The sequence below is a fragment of the Gymnoscopelus braueri genome, assembly GCF_963280865.1.
Source record: "Gymnoscopelus braueri genome assembly, chromosome: 2".
In the NCBI taxonomy this organism is placed as follows: domain Eukaryota; kingdom Metazoa; phylum Chordata; class Actinopteri; order Myctophiformes; family Myctophidae; genus Gymnoscopelus; species Gymnoscopelus braueri.
In genome coordinates this window covers 51,031,236-51,048,926 of record NC_137604.1, presented here as the reverse complement: position 1 = coordinate 51,048,926, position 17,691 = coordinate 51,031,236, and the positions used below count along the sequence as shown (strand labels likewise).

The window sequence follows — 17,691 nt, the reverse complement described above, 5'->3', positions numbered from 1 at the left end:
CACTGACGCGAAACAAAGGACGCCGTTGTAGCTGGCAACCGGCTTATGTAATTTAATTAACTACCAACGTAAATAGCTGGGAAACCAGTAACCCAATGAATCAGGTTTCTCCTAATTAGCAATGCTATTTTCACTGCATAAAACTCACTGCATGGCACGTTAATTCCGATTTATACACGGCCATGCACCAATGGTTGGGTTGCATTATTTGTGCATGGTAGGTGGTACACTACACTGTACACAGTAAAATGGTCATTTATACTTAGTTGACCCTGGAAAATAACACGTCTACAAGCTTGTGAAGCGGTGTGAGCTTGTAGATCTGCTGTAGAGATGGGATGATTTAAAAAAATCATGTTACACGATTATTGTGGCAAAAATAATTGCGATTAACAATATTATCGCGATAATCAAAATATGCTTAAAACTTAAAATGTCACTTTTGTTAACTACTTGAACCCCCAACATCCCTATTCTGGGGGAAACATTCGCCAAAAATAAATAGCCGACCTTCAAGCTCACAACGCGTTGTGAGCTTGAAGGTCGGCTTGTAGGTCAGCTGGTAGCTTGTAGCTTGTCGGCTTGTAGCTTGTAGGTCGGCTTGTAGGTTGGCATCGATTTGCCAAAAATAGCCGATCTACAAGCTCACAACGTGTTGCAACGTAATGCGTTGTGAGCTTGTAGATCGGCTATTTTTGGCGAATCGATTTGTGTAGAGTGAAATAAGAGCGCACCAAATGCGCTCTTTACAGGTCTATTTTATCAAGTATAGAGGGTTTAAACTTGGTACTGAATTTGCAGCTCAAAAAAAGCGAATTCATCCTAGTGTATGAGGACAATTTCACGATAAATGTAAATCTCTGCGATACGATTATTGCGAGCAGTTTTTTATCACCATAAACGATAATTCTGCTTATCGTCCCATCCCTAATCTGCTGTTTTCGGCACACAACACGCCACGCCACCAAGTATAACTCAGGCTTTAGGCAACATGGTTAGCTGTGGTGAGAGAACACATGCAGTATGGTTAAAGATGAGTACATTACTGCCCCAAAGGACTGACCCACTTGACATGACAGTGAGTGACCTCAGGGCTGAATGTCAAGTTAAATCCAATCCCCATCGTGGAGTTGCTGTGCCAAGGCTGATGTTGTGAGATGGTATTAGTACTGTGTAATGTAACGTTAGTTACGCCAGTCCACTCACGCACACCCGGCCGGACACATGCCAACATCCAAAACCCAAGACAAATTAATGGACTCGGTTTGTGTGGTGTACAGTGTATTTGGTTGGGTATGTGCAATTGCATTTGTGTGTGTGTGTGTGTGTGTGCGCACGCGCGTGCCACAAGCGTGCAAGTCTTTACTGTACTGTATATCTGAGTAGCTGTATTTGTTTTCAGTATGGGTTATGCATTAACCTATGTACTTTGTCATACGACAAATGGCACAAAATCCTGATCTACAAGCTCACAACACGTTGCGATGCAGCGGGTTGTGAGCTTGTAGATCTGCTATTTTCACAGCTTTTTTTAAATATTATTGAAAATGTACGATAGGGATGCCAGACTGACAGTGATTAAGAGAGTGTATTGTGTGTATGAAGTACACTGTTAGTAGGCAGGGGCGCACGCTCCACTCTCATTGCCCTCAATGCAAAATCCAGAGCTGTTTTAGCTGTTAGGACATTCCGAGCTGAAGACAATCACATCAAAGGCCTTTTTTTCACAGCACAGATCAGCCAACACCACTAATCTAATTTACTGCTATAAGCTGCTTCACAGCAGCCCAGCAGACACTCGATACGTTTTCCCCCCTAAGACAAATTCGCTTCTCGCCAAATGCTAATTTAGCGTGCCAGAGCAAATGTCTCGGGCTCTTCTCGTATGTGCCGGCTATCGTCCACTCCAAGGACAGACTCGTGCTCTGCCACAGGCCTACATTTCAATGGGTGGGCCCATTGTATATGTTCTACACTGTATGGTGATTTGTGTTACAAATCCTCCTTCAGCCACCCTTATCAAACCCTTTAAACACACTGTTACGGGATAGCTTTCATGTTGCAAAGCTGTCTAGCTCTGCACTGACCGCACCGACTCTGCCTCGAAATGAAGGGGAAGTTTTAAGTCAACACAATTTTACTGTATCTCACAGTGAGGAATAAAATATCCTTTTACAAGCACACCAAAGAGCATTAGAGTTAGAGAAAAACAACTTTAACTCAATGGCGTTAAAGGTTTATGTGTTACTGCGTGTTCATTCATCGCTAAGAACTCGCTGATTAGCGATACCTCTCTCTCTCTGTCTCATTCCCTATCTATCACATCACAATAACAAACTTCCAATTTGCGAGTGTTGTCCAAACCCACTCTGTCGTTTGCACTGTGTCCTTCTTAACCCCGACTTTCCTCCCGCTTGTGTTTTATGATTGTTGAGAGAGGGAGACCAAGGCTCTCCGGCTGCTTTCAAGTCCAGCCAAGCCAGTTTGCCAAAACCAGTCGACAACTTTCACATGGAGCCACAAGGTTGCAGTGCGTGCTGTATTGTGCTGTACTAATAATATGGTCCCAATTCCTATTTCTTGTCACAGTAATTTGCACATACATGGAAATCTGTCCACGGCATTTACCCATCCTAACGATTAGGAGCAGTGGGCGCCATACCACCCGGAGAGCAGTTAGGCGTTAAGTGTCTTGTTCAGGGACCTTTTGATACCCATTCAGTTATGGCCGCCCTGTACTGGTCACTTCAACGTCCTCTGAGAGAGTCCTTACAGTTTATGGAACTGCATTCAATCTAATATCTCCTGACACTTGCCTATTGTCCAGTGGTGTAAAGTAACTAAGTACATGTACTCAAGTACAGTACTTAATTTTCAATTGTCAGTACTTTTACTTCAACTCCATTACATCTCAGAGGCAAATATTGTACTTTTACTCCACTACAATTATTTGACAACTTTAGTTACTAGTTACTTTGATTATTATTACAAAACTACAAAAAATAACCACTTCAGCTCTGTATACATTTCAGCCATTTGAAAATAGCTGATCTACTATTCTGTTATTTTCAAAAGATGTTTATACATTTGAAAACTTGTGAAATGGGACATTCTGCATAATGACTACTTTCTACTTTTGGTACTTTAAGTACATTTTGATGCCAATACTTTTGTACTTTTACTCAAGTCCATTTAGAATTCCGGACTTTTTCCACCACTGCTATTGTCTCGTGGGATAGTAAATGTAAAGCTGAATATGGGAGAGATATCAGTATTGTTATTCAGTGCATCAAGATAATAGTGCTGATCCAGGGTGTTTTGTTTCTCCAAACACCTGGTCAGTGATCCATACAGTAGATTACTATTGCTGTTCTCAGCTGCTCTGTGATTAAATATCCAGTGCCAGAAGCGACTGGAGTGGAAGAATGGAGAAATGCTCCTACGTTCTAATAATCCAGTGTTTCTTTGCATATAGTGAATGCACCCTTTCCTGCAGTCAACTGTATATCGTCACTGATCTGAGATCATAAATAAATGTGAGTCTTACCAAAGTGAAATATTATCTGAGAATAAATAAAAAAAGACAGAATGGAAAAAGATGTTCCAGAAAACTCTCAGTTGAAAGGATAAGTTATCTGTTTGTTAGGACTATACACTGCTTTTCCCAAAGACCTCCAAAGTCTCTTTTCCATGCAGTCAGAGGTCATTCTTTCCCACATCAGTCAACACAAAAAGTACATGTGTGGGTAGACAAGACAGGGATCTTCTGTTTCTCCCCACAACCCTCCAGGACATCCCATGCATCCCCTGCAGAGATTTCAGAAGCACATGATCACACAGGGCAAATGGGAGCAGCATTCTGATGTGTTCAAACTAAGTGGGGGATATTACAGTAGACACTGAGTGCGGGCGGGGACAGTTAAGACACAGATGAAGGCCTATAGTGCTTCATTTAGACTTAAATAGCAGATCTACAAGCTCGGAAACACGTTGCAGTGTGGCACCACGTTTAAACTACCCTTTAATTAAAGCCGCCGCGTCCTACAGTAGCTGTAATATAATAATGAAATAAAGAAGAAACATTTGAAATGAAGGACATTTTGGAGTGTGGAGCAGCTACAGCAGTGGTGCTCAAACTTTTTCATGTCAAGGACCCCAAAATTATATGTATTTGGAACCCCATGTCAAAATATTTTGTTCCAGGGACCCCCCCAGAAGCAAAGATTTGAGTTACAAATGTTCGCTTTAAAAAACATTATGTTCAAAGATTTGGTTTGAACATAATGTATCATATTGGGATATTATAACATAATATCCCAACTCGGTGCCGCGCTATGAGCTTGTATATCTGCTATTTTTGAATAGCCAAAGTATAAAAGGTTAAAGTGGTTCCAATTATTGTGATGTTATATTAACACATTTTGCTGGGGACCCCCCCAAGGACCCCTGGGGGTCCCCGGACACCACTTTGAGAACCAATGAGCTACAGTATGGTATATAAATGTAGTACTGTATGGTCATCACATTTGGTAGTTCTGCGTGCAGTGGTTTCAATAATACTCAAAGTGGGGGACAGACAGACAGGCGAATGGATGAAGGTGTCCCGTTCCACGGTGAAACGGCATTCCTAGACTATGAGCTGGAAAAGAAAGGTCCGGTGTTACCTCAGAGGGATTCCCATTAACAGCAGCCAAGAATCTCGTCCACACACACACACACACACACGCACACACACACTCCATACATTCCCCCCAGTGTTCACTATCTGGCTATCACTGTCTGATAACGCCACACAACAAATATAGCATGAGACTGTTCACCACAACAAAGATAGAGGGATTGCTGGCTTCACTTTGTCATAAAATGCCCTGGTGCTATGATTGGTCAGGTCTGGTTTCAGAGGTGGCTCTAGGTGAACACCAATATCATGGTATAGTATCAGAGAGAGAGAGAGAGAGAGAGAGAGAGAGAGAGAGAGAGAGAGAGAGAGAGAGAGAGAGAGAATGTCACACAATGCCACTGGGAGAGTAGGTTAAAACAGGTCAAGACAAAGGCACCAGTTGAATATTCTATATTATTGTCTCTCCCTGTCAGCGCCATAAACTGAACAGGGTTTTGTATGAGAACCAATAATAAAGTGTAAAATCAATTTTGCATGGAACTTTGTTTCATCACAGAGTTTTATCACAGAATCAGGATCCGAGTGAGGAGCACTAACCCTGGGAAATGGTTAGAGAAAGAGTTAGAGAGACAGAGAGAAAGGCATAGATGTAATATATTTTTGTTTCAATCTATGCGTTGAATATTCTGCTACTCTCTGGTTAATGCATTTGGAATGGCTATATAATCTATTTTTCTACTCTACCTCCCTGCCTGTCTGCTGCCTGAGAATGATTCAGTCTCTTGACAAAAGGCCTACAGTTTGCATCAAATTAAAAATATTGTCAGTAGTCTACAGTACAATTACTGGATTAGAGACATGATGTGCAGTGACAGTATTTGACACTTTCCAGTTTCGTTCTTTTTAAAAAATCATACTACAGTATATAGGGACTAGTGAATACTCAAACACAGGGGTCTTCAGCGTTTTTCAAGCCAAGGACCCCTTAGTTGAGAGAGAGATGAAGCAGTGACCCCCACTACGTATTGTATAAAATGTATTCAACTTCTTCATAGATTTCATAGATAGATTCATAGACTAGTTTGACAGCACTATCATCAGTGTATGTTGGATTCATGTTAATGTGTATTTTCAAGGCATTTAACCACTTAAATCCTCAATACTTAGTAAGCTTTACCTTTGGCTCTGTACTTTTCTGTTCTTCCCCCCTTCTACACCAAACCTCTTTGCCGAAAATAGCCGATCTACAAGCTCACAACGCCTTGCGCTGCTATTTTTGGCTAAAGTTCTCCTCAGAATAGGGATGCTATAGGGTTCAAGTGGTTAATGTAAAAGAAAATCTTATCACACAAAAATTTGGCGGACCCCCTGTAGTAACTCTGAGGACCCCCCAGGGGTCCCGGACCCCCTGTTGAAGACCCCTGCTCAAACATTACACTACCTCTGGTGAGAAAATCTCACAAAAAAGAAGACTAACAATGTACTGTAACAACCTTGAAAAACCAACACCAAATTATGGTCTCAAAGGGGGGAAAAAGCCTGTCATTGATCACAATGATTCACAGTCAAACCCTAATTCAGAATAGCGGTCGGCTCGATAAAGCAGCTACTGAGTCCGTCTACGTACAGTACATATTGTAGGAGCTTTAGCTGGTGTCAAAAGCAGCAAAAACACAAGCGTGTGTGGTCACTGGTCAGGCTTGATAAATATGACAAAACCCCCAGTTGACAAGGCAAGGCCAAACAAAGAGTGATAGAATTACGCTGTGTGGTATTCTGCCCGGTCAGTTGAATGCATAATGCTGGGTTGTCAAACATTAACTTCCTGGTGTGCGTAGTGAGTGGGTTTGACTTATGAACCCTGACCAACAGCAGCGAAAGCCACTGTGTGAGATTTACTGTGTGGTTCTCTCCTGGTCTATGGCCCACACCCTCTGTCCAGCACAGAAGGAAATCGGGGAAGGTTAGAGTTGCTGGGTAAATGAGGACAAGGCATAGAGAAGATTTCTTGTCTTCATTCTTATGTGGCATGCATGGCATGCTGATGCCAGCGAGTGAGCGCACGGCACGCACACACACACACACACACACACACACACACACACACACACACACACACACACACACACACACACACACACACACACACACACACACACACACACACACACACACACACACACACACACACACACACACACACACACACACACTCCATACATTCCCCCCAGTGTTCACTATCTGGATATCACTATCTGATAACGCCACACAACAAATATAGCATGAGACTGTTCACCACAACAACTGTTCTTGTCTTCATTCTTATGTGGCATGCATGCTGATGCGAGCGAGTGAGCGTGCACACAAAAACACGCGCACGCGCACTCGCGCAGGCAGGCAGGCAGGCAGGCTGGAGACAGTGGTTCAATTCCGGTTACCATCTACTAATTCAATTGTTTGGAGTTCCAGCTGGGTGAGAAAGGGGTCAAGTATCTAACAACGGAGAGGTGAGGCGCAGTAACAATTCCACAACCCGACACGAGAACAGAATGATGATAGAATGCTTGGGTGAAAAAAATCCCCTCTGGAGAAGCCTGGATGCCAAACTGGGATCTGCCTGACTGGGCAGTGAGCTGCTATGATTACTCATGCAAAGCTGTCAGTTTTATCTGCACCCTCAAGCTGCTTGTTCGTCATCGTGTGTGTGTGTGTGTGTGTGTGTGTGTGTGTGTGTGTGTGTGTGTGTGTGTGTGTGTGTGTGTGTGTGTGTGTGTGTGTGTGTGTGTGTGTGTGTGTGTGTGTGTGTGTGTGTGTGTGTGTGTGTGTGTGTATACGTGTAGTGACATTGCAGAGATAGCAGATAGGGTGACTGACAGCCAGTGGCATCATTCAAAACAGACTCTGTGGCAAAGGTTGCAGTCAGTGCCCTGAGGCTTGGCTTCTGCTGTCACACTGCCTGCACACCTGTAAATACGATTTGTATTTAACTGGGCCAACGCTGGTCAACTTGGAATGCTTAAACATGACACTTTTGCCACCTGCATTTAATATTATTTAAACATTCCTAAATGTGGCAAACAATACCACAGAGACGTGTATATATTACATTCACACATATACACTCTCCCTCACTCACACGGCACGCTCGCACGCACCCCCACACACACGCACGCACGCACACGCACACACACGCACACGCACACGCACACACACACACACACACACACACACACACACACACACACACACACTTGGGACAACTTAACACATGGTCTCTCTGCCAGGTTTTGACAGGGTATTCGCACAAACACACTCATGTCCTTCCAGTCTAATTTCCTCTCCCTTTATGGCACCTTGTTCCATGTTGTTGGAGCACCAACGTAAGCAGATAATGGGCCCAAAGAACTTGGACTTAAGCACGAATGTCAGTTTGGGTTGGCAGACGCAGAGGGAGAGAGCATGTCTGTCCGCACGGTGCTCTCTGAATCTACAAATATGGCCTCATTCTGGGCTTTCCTCTTGTCTGTTCACTGGCTCGCTTTCTTTTCCTTTCGCAAATCATAGCTTTGTTTCCCTTGGTGGTTTCTATTACTTGTAACTCATCATCCTAAAATGTGAGAGTCCATCCAAGGTGCGTTATCGTTTATTCCGAATACTGCAATACATCTCTCAGTGAGCGACCAGTTAGCCCGTTTAGACCGGGAAAGCATCTTGTGTCATTTTAGATTTCTTTGGCTATTTCTTTGGCACCGAGTGCAACGCTATGAGCTTGTAGATCTGCAATTTCTGGGGAAAATCATGAAAATTTGTGCAAATCTTTGAATATATATATATGTATTAAAGCTCCGATCTGTGCTTCTGGGGGTCCCTGGAACAACATATTCTGAGATGGGGGTCCGTGGCCAAATACATATCATTTTGGGGGTCCTTGACATGGAAAAGTTGGAGCACCACTGATAAAGCAACATACTGTTAGGAAACATTTTTAGATTATGTATTTGGCAGTGGACCCCCATCTCAAAATGTTTTGTACCAGGGACCCCCAGAAGCAAAGATTTGAGTTACAAATGTGCACACATTTTCAAGATTTAAAAGAAATAGCCAAAGTATAAAATATGGATGAAGTTGTTACACAGATGCGTTGCTGGTTTGAATGGGTTAAACTGATAAAAGTTGTCCTCTCTCCTCTGCACTGTCCTTCCACACAGTGTATATACCCTGCATGTGCCTGTGCTATTCTCCAGTTTCAACGGCTGTCACCCCCCCAGAGCAAAGGACAGTTGGGGTCACTGAGATCACAGATGCTGTGTGGGGCACTTGACACATACACACGCTCAGTCAATCCTTTTTGTATTCTTTCTAACTGCCTAATCAAATGTTTTCTGTGCCTGAAATATACAAGCACACGCAGTAAAGACAGTGGGCACCTCAATAGTGGCCATCCATTATAGCTGAATGGGGGCGGCCATAGGTGAATGGTTAGAGAGTCCGCCTGGGAGACCAAAACGCCCCGGGTTCGATTCCAGGCTTCCAGCAATGTGTGGAAGAAGCTGCTCCTGAGCAAGACACTTAACCCCTAACGTAACTGTTCCCCGAGGTGCTGCCCCCGTAGCACCCCACTGCTCCTGTTACTTAGGATGGGTTAAATGCAGATACCTCATTAAATACCACAAAGGACTCAGAGTGTGGACTATATTATTATTTATAATAATAATAATAATAATAATAATAATAATAATAATAATAATAATAATAATAATAATAATAATAATAATAATAATAATAATAATAATAATAATAATAATAGGCAGTGGTGGAAAAAGTACTCAAATGTTTTACTTAAGTAAAAGTAGCAATACTGCAATGTAGAAGTACTCTGTTACAAGTAAATGTCCGTAATTAAAAATGTATTGAGTAAAAGTACAAAAGTATTGTTATCGAAATGTACCAAAAGTTTAAGTACTAAAATGAACAAAATCACAACACGTCGCGATGCGAAACGTTGCGAGCTTGTAGATCTGCTATTTTCAAACTTGTGGATCTTGTAGAGCTTGTAGATCGGCTATTTTGTAGAGCTTGTAGAGCTTGTAGATCGGCTATTTTGTAGAGCTTGTAGAGCTCGTAGATCGGCTATTTTCAAATAGCCTAGGTATAAAATAGGGCTAAAGTGGTTAATGTATATTTTATAACGTAATAATTTATATCTGCAAAGTAACTAGTAACTAAAGTTTTCAAATAATTTTTGTGGAGTAAAAGTACAATATTTGCCTCCGAGATGTAGTGGAGTAGAAGTAAAAGTATACACAATTGGAAATAACTAAGTAGTACCTCAAAATTGTACTTAAATACAGTACTTGAGTAAATGTACTTAGTTACTTTACTCCACTGATAATAGGCTTGTTCTAAACACCATCAATGACCTCATCCTATTATAACTTCCTCTCAGCAGCAACAAGCCAATAGTGCAGCCATAGCTCACTGTGCTGCTGAAGGCATGCAGGGAGCATGGCATCTGTCGCTCAGGCCCCTGAACAGCTGGACTGACAGGCTCTGGCCCGGCAAAGGAACAGGAAAAAGGAGGGGAGGGAAGAAAGGAAGGAAGAAAGAAAGGAAGAATAGAGGGGGGCAAACGGAATTAATACCTAGCTCCACGCTAGCTAAGAAAACAAAAGGGGAGATAGAGTTGTGAACGACTGTTTGAGGGGCTAGCCAGCTGTTAGCCTTTAGCCGGCTGTGTTCCCCCACTGTCTCCCTCTCTCAATGCCTTCAGCTGAGAGGCTTTCCTGTGGCGGAGTAGCATTGTGTGTGTTTCTATGGACTGAACTGGGATATAATCAATAGCACACTATGGGTTATAGCTGGGACTTGGCTAACATAATATGGCTGTATTACTGTGCAGTGATATTATTATTAAACATGCAGTGCAGAAGTAGACACAGGTCAGTCACCCAACACACACTCACGCGCAAGTGGACACGCACACACACACACACAAAAGTGATGATTCGATATCAATCATTCATGACCATAATTCAGACCGATGCTCTGCTTTCACTCCATACTGACAACATGCAGCTAATATTAGATAATAATACTGTAACAACAACAACAACAACAATAAAAATAATAATAATAATAACAATGATAAGACATCAAGGAACAGAAATCAAAAACACAAACCTTCAAAATCTGAAATAATTCCCTCCAAGTGTGGATTGACTCCAGAATCAGACATCTTTTGGGTTACAAAGGTTGACAATATCTTTTTGCCTTTCAACATTCAATTAGACTCTCTGTTGATTCTTAGTGAATTCCAAATTAGGGTCAATGAGGGGGTTAAAAATGTTAAGCTCAAACTGACAAATCTCTTAATTGAAGTCAAGGAGCAGCTGATAATTGTTTGACTTCCTTCTCTACTTTCTACATCACAACAGTGTGACTTCAGAGAGAGTGAAAGGCTAGCCGACTCCCACCTCCTCCCCGCCCCTAGGCAAGGCACACGCACGCACATGCATGCAAGCAAGCAAGCAAGCAGTGCACACACACGCACGCACGCACACACACACACACACACACACACACACACACACACACACACACACACACACACACACACACACACACACACACACACACACACACACACACACACACACACACACACACACACACACACACACACACACACACACACACACACACACCTCCTTTCATACGAGGGCTGCTGTGGACCTTTATTTCCACCAAAGTGGCTCTCGGATCTGATTTCTTCAAAGAGTCTCTGACTCTGTCTGACAGCCAGTGTGGACAAAAATGTCACACAGTCACTCACAAGTTAACCTGCAATCAGACCAGCTCCCCCGCTACGGCCCGCAGTCAGACTTCAAAAACCCAGCAGTGGCCTTCAGAAATGGCAGAGGCTCATTCCTCTCAAAGCTAACATGAGCTGATCCCCCCCACTTATGGTGTGCTGCCGTTCTTGGCTGTCACAGCCAACACAGAGACCTCACTTAATCCAAGAGCCTGTCTCTGTAGTCCCAAGTAAACAATTTCTACAACCTCTACGATAATTAAAGTGGCAGTCATTTCTCTGGTAGCCAGTTTCCTGTGCTAAAAAAACATGGAAAACCCTTTTTTTTGGTAGAAAGATAACATTAGGTGTATATGACAGGACCCTCAGGGGGGGCAGACAGTGAGTCATGCAACAACTTGTCCCCTGTGTTTCCAGGAAGAACGCAGGAACTGAGTGGTGAAACCCTCTGACAGGGAAAGCTAATATTCTTTCACTGGAGTGCAGCTTGACGACAAGCTAGCTTTTGATGTATTGGGGTATGGTTTACACACATGTCCTTGGAACTGCTGCAGCTAATTTAGCAGCCTTTTTTTGGGAGCGACAGTCAAACACTGTTGAAAGGTGTTGATAAAATAATCAAAATAAGTGAGAAACATCAGACTTGTCCTCATATTTACATAAGCAATCCCACATTCTCCCGGTGGGACGTTGTTATAATGGCTCTTATCTTGTGTGTTTTCCGCTAGCACTCAACTGCAACGGAGCAATAGCGATGCTATCGCAGTAGTTTGGCGTTAAGTGAGTGGCTTTTCCACAATCACAGATTCCTGTTTTGGAATAAGACACACGGTCATCTACAAGGTCTACAATGAGCTGCCCCTGATCTGCTGTCAGCGCTGCAATTTCCCCACAAATAATTACGGCTATGAAATATGAAATACAAGTATTTCAATTCCTGTTAGTCCTTCGCTAGAATTCAAGGGCAAACTCTATCCCAAAGCGAGGACCGCAGGAAGTTGAAATTTCCATGGAAATATGGTCAAATTGGGATGTTTTATGCCCACCGGATACAACCATTCGCTTATGAGTTTCATCCCTGGAGGCAACAACAAGGCACAATGCTGGAGCCTGGTATTTTTATAGGGTGTAAGCAAAGGGTAAAACCGTATTTGAAATAAAAGGGTCCTTTCTAAAGGGTACTAATGCCATGCCAAGCCCCATCTGGTGTCACCTAACCTTAACACCCGAGAGGTCGATGGTGGTACAGCGCACAACGTTGTGTTTACGGCGTCGTCTGGTTACTTAATTTGACTGACTGCAAGGTGTCTCTGGATAAGAGACAGAGTCTGGAAACCAAAAGAGTATATGCGTGTGCGTGTGCTCGCGTGTGTGCACGTGAGTAGCCACACGTTTATGTACTGTACAGTACATGTATATTCGTGTATCAAGTATGAGGAACCTTTTCTTCTCAAAATAAGTAACTGACCCGTGCCAACTTCCCCTACAGTATGTACTGCGATCCCTGTCACTGACAACCTACAACTTATTTCTGACCAAACCTTTATAAATTAAAGCGCAGGTTAAAATACATTCATATGCAACTATAACGTTAATAAATGGCACAGTAAAACTCAGATGATGACATTGAGGTTACAACTCACTTTCCCTGGAGAGAACGTTGAATTCCCAAAATAAATCCATTGATTTGGATGGATCACAAGCAATTTTCTAACCTAAAAGTAAATCTTTATACCACACTGAAATGAATGGTATATCCAATGGCTAACTTGAAAATCAAACAAATTATGTATGCTTTGGAAAAAATGGTTGGCATTGATGTCAAGTAAACCGCGAGGTAGGCTGTGAGTTAGGCACAAATATTACATAATCGTCTAATCGCAATATTTTTGCATAATCGTCATAATCATAATAGTGTTGAAAAATGTTCACACATTTTCAAATATTAAAAAAGCAGAAACAGCAGATCTACAAGCTTACAACGCGTCACTTCGTGACGTGTTGTAAGCTTGTAGATCAGCTATTTCTGCCAAACACACAACTACATCGTTAATCGCAATTAATCGTCAACTTCAATTTGTAATCGTGACAGCGTCATAGCCGGGGGGCTAAAAATGTCATACCGGTAATCCGGTATGGTTCTTTAAGTGGCGTGTGGACAGCATCTATACACTATTGTGCATCTTGCCGTCATGTGTTGTGTGGTTGAGGGCCCGCTATGGCTTTGAGTCAACCTCACAAGAATGCACATATAATGTGGCTCATACATCCTGACAGCTGGATATGGGCGTGTGGGTGGTGTGCATGCGTTTGTGTGCATGTGTGCATGTGTCTGACTGGCTGTCTGGCTGAGCCTTTTTATATGCATGTGTGTGTGCAGTGAGCACCTCGATAACAGTAAGCACGAGTGTGTGCTTAATGTGAGTGAGCATGCATTTGTGCATGAATGTGCAATGTGTGTGTGTGTGTGTGTGTGTGTGTGTGTGTGTGTGTGTGTGTGTGTGTGTGTGTGTGTGTGTGTGTGTGTGTGTGTGTGTGTGTGTGTGTGTGTGTGTGTGTGTGTGTGTGAGTTACGCATGTGCTTACATGTTAGAGTTATACATCTGTGGTCATATATAGCACAGTGTGCCATATATGGCCGAGCCCATATACAGATCCTAGTGCACTGCACTGTAAACCATATGCCACACAACCTATGCAGTCCTCAATTAAACCAGAACACACAGTGTGTCAAACACACACCTCCCCCCTGGCCCAGCATGTATTTATCTAAACATGGACGCAAACTCTGGGCTGGCTCTCTGAGGCACACAGCTGAGCCGAAGAGAAGACAGACCTCTGAAACAACATCTGGTTTGGTTGTCTGAGCGAGTGAGTGTGTTTGCATGATGTCTGTGTTTGTGTGTGTGTGTGTGTGTGCATGCGTGGCTGTGTGTGCAAGTGCATGCATACATGTGCTTGCGTGTTGCTGTTGTTTGTGTGATGGTGTGTGCGCAACTGAGACCGTTCACCAGCCCCAAAATAGCACAGGAAACAGTGTTTGAAGGTCTGAAAATGTACATGGATGAAACCGCAAAAACAAAAACAACACAGGCTGCTCCGGAACGCAGAGATGGTGGTGGAGCTGGGTTTATGTGCCTTGTTTATGCCCACAGTTACTGTGTGCTTGTGCATGTGTGTGTGTGTGTGTGTGTGTGTGTGTGTGTGTGTGTGTGTGTGTGTGTGTGTGTGTGTGTGTGTGTGTGTGTGTGTGTGTGTGTGTGTGTGTGTGTGTGTGTGCGTGTGTGCGCGCGCGTGTGTGCGTGCGTGCGTGACTGCGTGCGTGCATGCGTGCATGTAGATGATGAAACTGTGGTCACAAGTCACTTTTCCCTGGAGAGAACGTTTATTTCCCATGTTGTAGGCTATTCAGGTTTGTAGGGTTAAAGTAGGCTAAAGTGCAGCTCATGGAGACCTACTGTACATTGCATATATCCTTTTTTGTACTCATGGCCAATGGCTTCAGATCAGATGTTTGGCCATTTAACATTTTTACTCATATGACACTTTCTGCCCAATCTAAAATAAAACAAATATATATCTGAATTCTGTATAACACATCATAAAGTTGCATGCCTCTCTTTTTTATATCACTGTGCAGGATTCTCTTATTTAAAACACAAAAAAAGAATCTGAAATACATAAATGTCAACCAGTGAATCCTTTTCTTCTTTTGGAGTCCTGCGGGCAATTCTGCTGGCAATTCTACATACATTTGAAACTTCAGATCTTGTTTGGTCAGTTTTAAACAAACAGGAATTCAGCAGAAACTCAACACAACCATCAGCAGGAAGTAGGCCTATAACAAGAATAACTGCCAGCATTCTATTAGTGTTACTGAGAGTGCATGGTAGCGATTATTCTATTGATTACTTTTTAGATTAGTTGAATAATCGAGAAGCGAGTTTTTTTTAATATATTTTTCAAATGTCTTTATATATCAACTTATCAACGTGAAAACAAATTTTAATAGATTTTTTAAATAATCCACTAGATTGATTAGTATTAAGTCCTATTTTATACTTTGTTTGTCATACAACGGTGTCGCATGAAAATACCCAAAATAGTAGACCTACAAGCTCAAACCGTGTTGCATCGCGACACATTTTGTGAGCTCGTAGATCAGACCAGTTTCAATTAAACAAATAAATTAAAAAAGCATAGAGCATACAAATATCTCACTCACACACACGCACGCACGCGTTGGTATTTCAGTCTGGTACCACCGTACCAGGCAGAATCTTTAAATACACACTCCAAGGAGTATGAGAAAATTGTCGGCAAGAAAACTATCAACAAGTATTTAGTAAAAAATACAAATATAGATGTAATCTGAACATTGTTGGCTCAGTTTTTTGCCCTAAAACAGTCAAGATATGCTTGAATCTTAATAATGCCAATTTAATTAATTCCTTGAGTCCAAATTGTATGGAATATGTGTTTGTTTGTATGTTGTATACTTCCAGAGATTTGCTATGTTTCCCTTTTTGGGTGTAAAATAGGGTTAAAAATTTACCCTGTGGGACATTATTTCAGTCTGGTACATGGCAGAATCTTAAAATACACACTTCAAGGATTAATAAAATGCAGTTGGTAAGAACTATTTAGTCAAAACAGAAATATATACGTATGTGATATGAACATTTTCATATTCCTTGGGGTCCAAATTGTATGGGATTTATTTTAATCTATTTGTCTCTGGTTATTTCCTTCAAAAGTTATCCTCATTTCTACTTCTTCTGTTTTCAGGTTTGGGTTCAGGATATGTGTTATTAACAAGACCAGGAGACCTGGTTCTGCCAGACCCAGACTTCACATGACGTATCAGCCTGTGTCTATGCCCATGAATGGCCGGGCTTCGCACGACACGTGTGTCCCTTCTATGCCCATGTATGGACAGACTTTTTTGGGGGACAGATTCTTTTTTGGCTGGGGCCGGAGGACAAAGTGACAGACTTTTTTTTGGCTGGGGCCGGAGGACAAAGTGACCATGCCCATGTATGGACGAAACAGGTACAAAGCCTCATGTAAGCCCGACCCCTTGGGTCTGGCAAAAATGAACCCAATGGGACATCATTTCAGCCTGTTACCTGGCAGAATCTTGAAATACACACTTCAAGGATGAAGAAAAATCAGGTGGTGGGAAAGAAATCCACCCTATGCACGTGGACCCCACTTTCCATCTAGACTAATACTGAAAGAGAAAGGTGGGTCTGACACATGTAGTTGTGAAGATCATTAACATACAAGGCCTAGTTCTGACTCATTTTAATGCTTTATGATGTGATAGCCTGCGCTCACATTACTCATCCCAAGTCATGTTTTACCCAATCCCAACATGAGCTACCATACCAAACTGCCACAGCATTGATGAGGACAATTAAACATGTATTCATAAGCAAACAATTATGAATTATAAATAACGCACAACCCGAGTCACACAATAACACAGGCTCACATACAAATGGGCAGTGTACAGACATCTGCATAGCAACATGGACCAGATACATCCCTGTCTCTTTCTCAGTGGGTTTCCTGTCGACAGGAGTACATCTACATGCTTCAGTATAATAACATCCATACAAGTGGAGTACGTCGTCCACCATGACAGATAACACCAGATTTGACCTTGGTAAATTGTCTGTCATCTACACCTACAGCACATAACGCGGCACATCCACAAATCCACATCCAAGCTCTTCCGCCGAAGAGTTGTGTCTATCTCCATATCCATGTTTTGACCTTTGATCTGCCCCTCGTTTACCTCCTTGTTGAATAATGGTACCTGTCAGAACTACGCCCTCGCTGCCTAAGGTGGGGCTTCCCTCGAAACGCTGCAACCAATCAGTTTCCTGTCCTCCGTGTCCCGGCCATTTTCACGAGTCCCCCTCTTATCATTATTCAGGAGGACAAATAATAATAGCCTATGAGAGACAATGTGAGGTGGGCTAAAGGGAGGGCAGTGGGAGGAGAAGTGTGGGGCATTGACTCATACAGGATATCCTGTACACTTCTTTTGTGGAACACTGTGAGCTGGGTGATTTCCTTGATTTCCGTCACGAAGGGTTCACATGGTGTACTGCAGATGCGCACGTGTGCGTGCATGTATGTATGTTTGTGTGTGTGTGTGTGTGTGTGTGTGTGTGTGTGTGTGTGTGTGTGTGTGTGTGTGTGTGTGTGTGTGTGTGTGTGTGTGTGTGTGTGTGTGTGTGTGTGTGTG

At 42.6% G+C, this 17,691-nt stretch overlaps 1 protein-coding gene across 1 annotated transcript in view; it reads right to left on the bottom strand.

Annotated features, from left to right (window-relative positions):
* septin9b (septin 9b) overlaps positions 1-17,691 on the bottom strand; it is a 93,184-nt gene that overhangs the window by 72,782 nt on the left and 2,711 nt on the right. The gene's annotated exons all lie outside the window — the stretch shown is intronic.